This window comes from Piliocolobus tephrosceles, chromosome 11 (genome assembly GCF_002776525.5).
Source record: "Piliocolobus tephrosceles isolate RC106 chromosome 11, ASM277652v3, whole genome shotgun sequence".
NCBI classification, from domain to species: Eukaryota; Metazoa; Chordata; class Mammalia; order Primates; family Cercopithecidae; genus Piliocolobus; species Piliocolobus tephrosceles.
In genome coordinates, this window is record NC_045444.1 from 94635518 (window position 1) to 94646858 (window position 11341).

General features: G+C 41.3%; 1 long non-coding RNA gene across 1 annotated transcript in view; it reads left to right on the plus strand.

Annotated features, from left to right (window-relative positions):
* Positions 1-9759, plus strand: part of LOC111547857 — a 42612-nt gene extending 32853 nt beyond the window's left edge. The window contains exon 3 of the long non-coding RNA XR_002733254.1: positions 9544-9759. This is a non-coding gene — a long non-coding RNA (uncharacterized LOC111547857). The remainder of the gene's footprint in view (positions 1-9543) is intronic.
* The last annotated feature ends 1582 nt before the right edge of the window (positions 9760-11341 follow it).

Consider the following 11341-nt stretch of genomic DNA (forward strand, 5'->3'; position numbering starts at 1 on the left):
ATCATCATTGTTGGTATTTGGGGGCTTGTCTTGAATAAAACTGATACTTGCTGGAATTTTGTAAGTTTCTGGGGGCTGGGGTATTATTTCTTGTTCGTTTCTACCCCTGAGCCCTAGAGCAGAGTGTTGGCACATTGCAGGCCCTCAATACTTGACTCTGACAAGAACAAAACCAGATAGTTGTGGCTTTCTTCCCCCTTTCAGATCTTCCTAAGGGCCTAAATCCCTCCTTCTGCTGGTGGCTGTCCAGAGTCCTGCCTGCTGTTTGGTGTCCCTGCTCTGACTCAAATGTTATCACTAAGTGGCTGATTGGTCTTCTCAAGGCATGGGACCAAAAGGGCTCAGAGTTGGTCCCTATTGCTGGCAGATTGGACATTCTATGGTGGAAATGGCTGGATTAGCCTTAGTAAGTAGGAGTTAATGCATAGCCTTCATCCATACCACTATGAACGCTCTGTTAGTGAGCTCACTGCCGGTAGTAGGGTGACTGATGGCAGAGGCTGACTGGTATCAAATGACGACATCATTCTGTCTACTTGGTTGTTTAGTGCCTCTTCAATGGTGGATGCCCTACACTGGGCCTTCACATGGGATACAACTATCTTCGCCCTTTGTGCCCACTCCCGTAGCTCCCTGCACATTCCTCTACCCCAGACCTTCTTGTCCCTAATCTTCATCTTTCTCCTTCCAGGCCCTGGACTAGCCAGTCAAGCCACACATTACTGCTCAGTAATTCCATATATGCCTGACCTCAGGCTACTTTTCTTTCTGCACTGCGTGCACAGCTAGGTGCACTGCCTCAAGGTTGCCTTTTGGGAGGATTTCCCTCACTGCTGTCTTGAGGGTGGCTCCTCAGTGAGCCATTCTGCAGCAGCTTTCTATTTTGGGCTTGCACCCAAATGCCATGCCAATTTATTAGTATATTAAGCTCAGCCTTCCCCCACTCTATCAGCTGGTCAGAAGGGACCCCTGCAGGCAGTTGTAAGTGTGAGCTGAGAGAGCTATTGCAATAATGGTGACCTCATCCGATCTCACAGGGAAGGCTAGGGCTAGAGTTGTCAGGAACTTAGGCAAGTGGACTGGGAATCTGTGCTTCTGCATTGACCAGTAATTTCATGTGGGCTGCTGCTGTGGAGAAGTATAACTTTGGGCAAGGCAGCTTCTTCCAGCAGAGGAAAATTCTTGGAGACAAACTCGCTTTACGCTGTCAATATCTGGGAGAAGGAGTGCTTCAGTCCACAGTGGAAGTCCAGGCAGCACCACAGTGGAAGTCCAGGCAGCACCACAGTGTCCACTACAAGAAGAAAATAAAGCTGAGATAACTGCAGTTAATGTTTTGATATTTTATCATCCCAGTTTTTTTATATGTCAAACCCATGTGTGGTTGTACAGTATTATTTATACTATGTAGCATTCTCTTGTTTTCTTCTAAGTCATCTTTCAAATAAAGTGATTAGTAGTACTGATTAAAGTGATCATATTTAGCCTTTTAATAACTTTTTTTTGGTGAAGAGAAACTGAATGAAAAATCATTCTAGACTCTCTGTTGGTTAGCTATACTCATGCTTGAGGTCTAGTCAGTATTCAGGAGGATATCGTTCACCCAGTGGACTCACTAAAACAATGTAAACAGTCTTTATGTGCTGAAAGTTCTAACTCTTAAAGAGACCAAATTAACAACCCTGTTTTATGTAAGACCTAACATATTCAGTGTGATTCGTAGATTAGTGTTTGAGGATGATGATGAACTATCATGTAGTGAGCATTGATCTGATTTAAAATTACCCAGATTTTTATCTGTAGTATGATGTTTAAGTGATTTAGGACCCTAGAGAAACATCCTTTAAGTCATACAAATTAAACCAATCTCTGGTTCTGATACGTAGAAGAATCAGTAATCCTATGAAAGAAAGATAAAATAAGTATTGGGAACACAAAGTCAAAATCTCATTGATTCTAATAGAAGAAATTTAAGGAGTAAACATATTTCAGCATCAGTTGGGACTCTTCTTGAAGGGCTCACTTTGACATTTGTCTACCCCTAGTGGTGAAATTTCTGTTTTCTTTGGAGCCTCAGGAATTTTCTCCCCTACAGTTGGGCATCTCACAGAAGATTCAGGGTCTTTTATAGGTCTAGGGATTGGGAGAAGATATCCTTGAGATGAACTAATCATGGATGTGGAAATAGTCTTCAGGGAGCTCCAAAATGAGACCTCCTTACCTGGTAATGGGAGCTGGTCACCTTTGACAAATGAAAGAGAAGAAAGAAGATGAAAAATAGAAGAAAGAAGAAATTAGTGCATGATCTTGTTATTATGGCTTCATAAGAGCTTATATAATGTATAAAAGCCTAACTGAAGATAAAATGTGTTCAGTGCTTAGATCACACAACACAGAGAGCCTGCCTTTGACTTGGAATGTTAATGAGCATTATAATTCAAAGAGCAGAATTACCTGTAATTAACATGGGTTTTCACCATGGTTTGTACAAGTAGATAGCTACTTTCTCCCCACTTCTCAAGAGACTGGTGGCTTCCTCTTCTGGCAGAGGTTAGGGGCCCTAATATCCTATGGGACCCAAAGATTCTGTCAGCCCCGAAGTTTCTAGGTGCAGGGAAGCTGGTGTTCCCAGAGACCTGTGAATAGCTGATACTGTCAATCCAGGCAGCTTGTGTATTTCTCCCACTGACTCATGCTACCCTCCAAAAAGGGAAATCTATAGTGGGTGGGGGTCCCTCTATTGAAACAGAACCTACACAGTATCCAGTAGATACCTAGGCCCTAGCATGACTCTCTGTGGCCAGATAAACAGTATGGAGTGCTTATAGGCTGGCTTTGGCCCATTCTTTAACCTGTCCCATGTGATATTGAAGAATTTGTTCCAACCTCCTGCACAACTAGTGACAGCCCTAAACAAGCCTTGAGGCAAATTGTTATATTGAGACTATTGGAGAATCAAATTAAATACTTAGAAATAAAATGTTGGTTCAAGAGGTTAGTGAAAGAGCCTCATCTGCTGTTTCCAAAGTCATGGAAATGTCTGGGCCTTGAACTCAAGTCCTCTCAGTTGCATAGTCAGCTTCTGCTATGGGAGTATAGGCACCTAGGCTGGTTAGAGTTGTAGGAGGGGAGAGTGATAGTTTCAGGGCCTGCACCATTGCTTGGTGGAGAAGCCAACACTTGAAAACAATACCACTTATGACAACCTATCTTGCTTGTCCTGTGGTCTGGATTTCACACTGCTTCCTCTAAAAAATTTTTTTTCCATCACAATACCAAAACATACTGGGAAATTGTTGACTAGGCACTATTTGTGGAGAATACACTCAGGGGAGCAATAACTACACACATCCACTAACTTGTACAGTTTCTGTAACTGCTTGTGAAAAGTCGTTTAACTCCCCCAAGACTCAGTTTCCCCATTTATTAAATAGGAATAACAATGAAAATCAGATGAGACAATGGATTTGAAGACATATGACAAATTGTAAAGTATTGCCAATGATTTAAAAAATCATGTCATACATATTGTTAAAGAAAAAATTATCACACTTGTTAAAGTGGTAAGGCAGACTGTTCAGAGAGGGCCATGGAGATGGGAATAGGGATCATTGCAATGGGGCTTTGCAGTGGGGAAGAGAGATTATACTCAACTCTGACTCGAAAAAGGACAAATGGGGATTTACAACCTAGGAGTGGGGTCACGGGCAGTGGATGGAAAATTACTAAGAGGAAACACCAAGGATAAGGGGTTTCTAGCTACATTGACTTGGTAGAGTTATTGCTGAAGGACAACCAAGGTGGTCAGATACCAAGGGTGGGAGATATTCACTAAAGTGATTAAGGAAGATTCTCGATCAAACTGGATTCTATAAGGACAAAAAGGGAAGCCCAAGGTTGGACCTAGTCAAACAAAGGACTCCGAGAAGACTGACCATAATATTGGTAAAAGGGGAGAGTATATTAGTCTGTTCTCACACTGCTATAAAGAACTGAGACTGGGTAATTTGTGAAGGAAAGAGGTTTAATTGACTCATACTTCCACAGACTGTACAGGAAGCAAGGCCAGTAGGCTACAGGAAACTTACAACCGTGGGGGAAGGCAAAGGGGAAGCAAGCACATCTTACCATGGTGGAGCAAGAGAGAGGGTGAAGGGGGAAGTGCCACACCCTTTCAAACAACCAGATCTAACTCACTATCACAAGAACAGCAAGGGGGAAGTTCACCCCCATGATTCCATCACCTCCCACCAGGCTCTTCCCCTGACACACGGGGATTACAGTTTGAGATGAGATTTGGGTGGTGACACAGAGCCAAACCATATCAGAGTCTTTGTCAGTATTTTAATAAACGCTAAAGATGATAATATTAATAGCCTTTATACATCAATTAATAATGTTTCTAGAATTAAAAGCAAAAATCATATGATCATCTCAATAAAGGCAGAAAAAGCTTTTGATAAAATCCAACATCCCTTCATGATAAAAACTCTCAACAGACTAGGCATCAAAGGAACATACGTCAAAATAATGAGAGCTATCTATGACAGATCCATAGCCAATATCATACTGAATGGGCAAAAGCTGGAACTATTCCCTTTGAGAGCTGGAACAAGACAAGGATGCCCTCTCTCCCCACTCCTATTCAGTATAGTACTGGAATTCCTAACCCAATTAGGCAAGAGAAAGAAATAAAAGGTGTCTGTATTAGTCTCTTCTCATGCTGCTAATGAAGACATACCTAAGCCTGGGTAATTTATAAAGGAAAGAGGGTTAATTGACTCACAGTTCCACATGGCTGGGGAGGCCTCACAATGATGGCTGAAGGCAAATGAGGAGCAAAGTCACATCTTACAGGGCGGTAGGCAAGAGAGAGCTTGTGCAGGGGAACTCCCATTTATGAGACCATCAGATCTCATGAGACTTATTCACTATCATGAGAGCAGTATGGCAAAAAGTGGCCTCTACCTGGCCCCACCCTTGACACATGGGGATTATTACAACCCAAGGTGAGATTTGAGTGGGGACACAGCCAAACCATATCAGCATCCAAATAGGAAAAGAAGTCATACTATTTCTCTTCACTGATGATATGATTCTATACTTAAAAAACCCTAAAGACTCCTCTAAAGGTGACTAGAATTGATGAATGATTTCAGCAGGGTTTCAAGATAGAAAATCAATATACAAAACTCAGTAGCACTTCTGCACACCAATAACATCCAGGCTGAGAGTAAAATCAAGAACACAACCCCATTTACAGTAGCCACAAAGAAAATGAAATACTATGAATACAGCTAACCAAGGAGGTAAAATATCTTTATAATAAGGGAAACTACAAAACACTACTGAAAGAAATCAGAGATGACACAAATAAATGGAAAAATATTCTATAATCATGGATTAGAAGAATCAATATTGTTCAACTGGCCATACCGCCCAAAGAAATTTACAGATTCAACCCTATTCCTACCAAACTACCAATGTCATTCTTCACATAATTAGAAAAAAAGTATTCTAAAATTCATATGGAACCAAAAAAAAAAAAAGCTAAAGCAATCCTGCAATCCTAAGCAAAAAGAACAAAGCCAGAGGCATCACACTACTAAACTTCAAACTATATATACTTTTAGGCTACAGTAACCAAAATATCATGATACAGGTACAAAAACAGACACATAGACCAGTGGAACAGAATAGAAAACTCAGAAATAAAGCTGCACACCTACAACCATCTGATCTCCAACAAGACTGACAAAAACAAGCAATGGGAAAACCATTCCCTATTCAATAAATGGTTCTGGGATAACTGGCTAGCTGTATGCAGAAGATTGAAACTGGACCCTTACCTTTTACCATATAAAAAAAGTCAAGAAGGATTAAAGATTTAAATGTAAGACCCCAAAATATGAAATTCTAGGAGAAAATCTAGGAAATAACCTTTTTCAACATTGGCTTTGGCAAAGCATTTTGGCTAAGTCCCCAAAAGCAACTGCAACAAAAACAAAAATTGACAAGTGGGACTTACTTAAACTAAAGAGCTTCTGCACAACAAAAGCAAATATCAACAAAGTAAACAGACAACCTACAGAATGGGAGAAATTATTTGCAAATTATGCATCTGACAAAGGTCTAATATCCACAATCTATAAGGAACTTAAACAGTTCAACCAGAAAAAACCAAATAACCTTGTTAAAAAAATGGGCAAAGGACGTGAACAGACATTTCTCAAAAGAAGACATACAAGTGACCAACAAATATATGAACAAATGCTCATGATTACTACTCATCAGAAAAATGCAACTAAAAACCACGATGAGATACCATCTCACACTAGTCAGAATGGCTATTATCAAAAAGCCAAGAAAAAACAGATGCTGGTAAGGCTATGGAGAAAAGGGAACAGTTATACACTGTTGGTGGGTTGTAAATTAGTTCAGCCACTGTGGAAACCAGATTGGAAACTTCTCAAGGAACCTAAAACAGAGCTACCATTCAACTCAGCAATCCCATTACTGGGTATATTCCCAAAGGAAAATAGACCATCATACCAAAAAGACACACACACACTCGTATGTTCATCACCATGCTATTCATGATAGCAACGACATGGAATCAATCTACGTGCCCATACATGGTGTATTGGATAAAAATATGTGGTACATATACTCTATGGAATACTACACAGCCATAAAAACAAGAAATTCTTTCCATTGCAGCAACAATGGATGGGACTGGAGGCCATGATCTCAAGGGAACAGAAAACCATATCCCACATGTTCTCTCTTATAAGTAGGAGCTAAACCTTGAACACACATGGATGTAAACATGGGAACAATAGACACTGTGGACTACTAGAGGGGATAGGGAGGGAGGGGTGTGTGGACTGAAAAACTACCTATTGGGTACTATGCTCACTACCTGGGTGTAACATACCTATGTAACAAAGCTGTACATATACCCTCTGTATCTAAAATAAAAGTTGAAATTTTTAAAAAATTTTAAAAAATATGTTTCTATGCACTTTTTTTTTTTTTAAGTAGAGACAGGGTCTCTCTATGTTGGACAGGGATCAAACTCCTGGCCTCAAGTGACTTTACTGCCTCAGTCTCCCAAAGTGCTAGGATTATAGGCGTGAACCACTATGCCTGGCCTGTTTCTGGGCTCTGCCATACTGCCTACACTGTGGTTTATGGTATAGAGACTAAATGTGATCAATGGATAATTTCATTCTTTTTTTCTTTTGAGACAGGGTCTCACTCTGTTGTCCATGCTGGAGTGCAGTGGCACGACCAAAGCTGAGCCTCGACCTCCTGAGCTCAAATGGTCCTTCCATCTAGTCTCCTGAGTAGCTGGGAATACAGGCATGCACCACCACACCCAGCTAATTTTTATTTTTATTTTTGTTGAGACGGCGTTTCACCATTTGCCTAGGCTGATCTCGAACTCCTGGGTCTTGCCCTCCTTGGCCTCCCAAAGTGTTGAGATTACAGGCGTGAGCCACAACTCCCAGATGGATAATTTCATATATTAGAACACTTTTGTTTAATTTAGCAAAGATCTTTTGTTTAGTAATTTTGATATCACAGTCAATGATGACTATGAGGAAGAGTAACCTATATGGGGATTGTGCAGTCTGAGCAGATGGAGTTGTTGAAGTCCACCTGTGCTGGTGGTTGATGTAGCTGCCCCAGCAGAGCGTCCAGCCCTTGCTGTCCACCTGTATGCACCAGGTTGCCGCAGCTGAAGCAGGACTGCAGATCAGAGTGGTCACCGTTGCACTCACAAGTGGTCATTTGCAATGGAATATGCCAAGACTGGGGAAATCCTCCCCAGAACACGTTACCACGAGTTCATGACAAGACTCTGTTCTAAACTCATCTCACTGTGGCCAGAGGACCGAGGATGCAAAAGCCAGGGCTGTTCATCAGCTGTAACAGAGACTTGGGAAAGAGAGAGAAAGAGAGAGAGAGAGACTGTGTGTGGGTGTGTGTGCTTGTGAATATTTTAAGTTTTATTCTTCATTGTGTTATAGCTGTGTATCCTTTCTATAATAGCGCTTTGGAGGTCTTTGAAGCATTGGAAAAGAAGCAATATATAAAGAATAAGTTAGAAAAAAAAGTCCTCATCCTCACCGTTTTATTGAACTTTTATGGTTAAGTACAGAAGCAGTGAGAGGAGACAAAATTCACCCTGAAAACTGTGGGTATGTCTGTTTTAAAATTTTGGCAGCCAAGAAGGGCGAACTAGGGAGATTTTTTTTCTTATTTTGCCTTCTAGATTCAGGGTGTCCATGAAAATTTGGGCCTGCGGATGGGATTTGTTCCCAAGGCCTAGAAAGAACACCTTCCCTTCCCCTAAAGCTTGCCAAATCCCGTCCAATCTTCAAGGCCGTCTAGGGTCCTTTTCCTAGGAAATCGCTTCTCAGATCCAGCCCTTACTCATCTCTCCTTTCTCTGAACATCAGTATCACCTAATTACTGCCCAGCTTCTTTTAAATATTGTCTTCCTCATGCAGTTTCTCCTTTTCCGGGTTTATTCTCTTCAAAAGGGTTTTAAGCTCAAGGATAAGGATCATGCCACACTTCTCTATTCCTGATAATTACTTATTAATTAACTGGACAGATAAATAGAGCCCTGGTGATTCCTATTCTATTCTGGAAAACAATTACTCTCCCATATGAGGTCACCCCATGTCAAGTTCAAAGACACAGAAGCCACAAATGTGGACTTTCTCCTGCTAACTCCTCTATCACATCCACTGCTTCTGATACTCTCCCTTCAGTTCTGTCCAGTCCTTGGTGACCTGGAAAGCCTGAAGGTAAATAAAAATGACACAGAAGCCTGGCCAGCTGGTGTAGACAGACCATGTGGCGACATCCCTGGGAGGTGTAGGCAGCTAGGATGGGTATGCACACAACCAGGGCTGTCAGAGTAAGGCCTCAGAACTTACCTTGCATGGCTAATGTAGAGGGACAGGAGAGGTGGGCTGACCAAGAGTGTGAAAATGAAAAAGAAAAGGTGATAAGCAGCATTTTTGTGAAGGGAAATAATGAAAGAGATTCCCAGCCACTTCCTTGTATTTTAGAAGATGAATGGGTCAATGGAATGAGACATTGGGTCTTGAACGCAGCAGAACATGCTTTATTGACTGATAACATCTCTTTGTGTTGTCAGAATGGGGAATGAAGACAATGCCGGAGCCTTTTATCACAAGGATTTGAACACTTAGTTCAACTCTAAAGTTATACACAAGCTTTTTTCTTTTGAAAATAAGTGCAAAACTTTTTCTTAAAAAAGAGAGGCCTTATTTAAATCAGAAAAATTCACCTCTTTAAGGCCCCCTAGAATGGTTAATATAAGCTTGTATATCAAAATATTTGAATGGATCTAACAAAACCTTGACTTTTTCCAAAAACAGTCATTCATTCAGAAACCATTAAAGTTAACTGAGGTCTTTTAGAGGCCTCAGTGGGAAAGTTCATTACCTTTCTCCCCTCCCCACATAAATATTATAGTTTATAATCTGATTTTTCCTATAGCTTTTGCAGACTTCTTTTCCTGGCTCTCTGGTAACCAGCTATATGTCTTCCATATGAAGCCTCCTGAGTTCATCAGTACATCATTGCATCATTGACACGACCCTACTGAACTATGCCATGTCTGCCTTTGCTAAAGTGGGTAGGACTGAACCTGCAGCAAACTTTGGAGAACTCATTTGGCTCACAATGATAAAAATAATAACACTTAATAATAGCCTACTGTATCATGAGTGTCTAATATGTTCCAGACATTGTATCAGGAATCTTACACAAGCTGCATCATGTAGTGAACTCAGCCCAATTAACACCAGGACTACCCCTAATATTTGAGGGATATTATGCCTCGAGCATAAATAGAGCCCCTCCCTACTCCATGAAGTACCCTCCTTTCTTCCCACTCTCTCACATGTCCAAGTTCTATCCGTATGCCCCTCAAACAGCGGCCTGTGGCTACCAGTGTGCCAGGGAGGATAGGCCTAGTGAAGACTCCCTCAAGTCTCGGAAGTGAGCTTGCATCTAAGTGGAGGGAATTTTGAAGATCCAGGTATAAAGAGTGTGGTCTAGAAGGAGAGGTGTGGGGACATCCCATGGCCCCACAGATTCCCGCCCCACTGGGAAGAGTTCAGCTAGAGGAAGCCAGAGGGAAGTTCTCTGAAGCACTCAGTCCAGTCTGGGGGTCCTGGTCCAACAAGTCTAATCACAGTACTGGTCACTAGGGAGAAACGAATCTGAAAGGTACACATAGCTAGTGAGTGAAAGAACTGGGAATAGAACTCAAGTCTGTCTGCCTCAAGGGCTAAGCTAATTGTCTCTTGTATACTGATGGTTTGTTTAGATGTTATCTCTTCAGGTGTGCATATCTTATATCTTCTCTAAATTATACACTTGTCATAGTAGGTCCTTTGTCATGCTTTTTTTTTTTTTTTTTAATTTCCACAAGGTCTGCACACAAATAAGCTGTTCAATCCCTATCAATTCTGTGCATCTTGGGCTTTAACAGGAATTCCAATATATTCTAGTGGATTGGCCAATTGATTAATTGGTGGAAGGCTGATTTCTTTTCCTTTTCTTTTTTGTTTTTTGTTTTTTGAGACAGGGTCTCTGTCATTGAGGCTGGAGCATAGTGGCATGACCACAGCTCACTGCAACCTCTACTTCCTGGGCTCAAGCAGTCCTCCCACCTCAGCCTCCTGGGTAGCTGGGACTACAGGTGTGTGCCACCACACTCGACTAATTTTTTGTATTTTTTGTTAGAGACAGGGTTTCGCCATGTTCCCCAGGCTGGTCTCAAATTCCTGGGCTCAAGCAATCTGCCAGACTCAGCCTCCCAAAGTGTTAGGATTATAGGCATCAGCCACTGCATCTGGCCCTGAGTTAATTTTTATGTATGGTGTGAGATAGGGGTCCAGTTTCATTTTGCATGTGGATATGTAGTAATCCCAGCACTGTTTATTTAAAAGATTATTTATTCCCCATTGAATGGTCTTAGCACCTTTGTCAAAGATCAGCTGATAAATCTCCACCCAGGGGCATGTAAAATTAAAAAAAAAACAGTTGAACATAGACATATAGGTTTACTTCTAAACTCGCAATTCTAGTCCATTTATCTATATGTCTATCCTTATGCTAGTACCTCACTATCTTGATTACCATTGTTTTGTGGTAAATTTTGAAAGTGGGAAGTGTGAATGTTCCTGCCTTTTGTTCTTTCTCAAGGCCTCCCAAAATGCAGGGATTATAGGCATGAGCCACTGCACCCAGCCAGAGTCTTCAATAATTTAGTCTTGATAAAAATTCT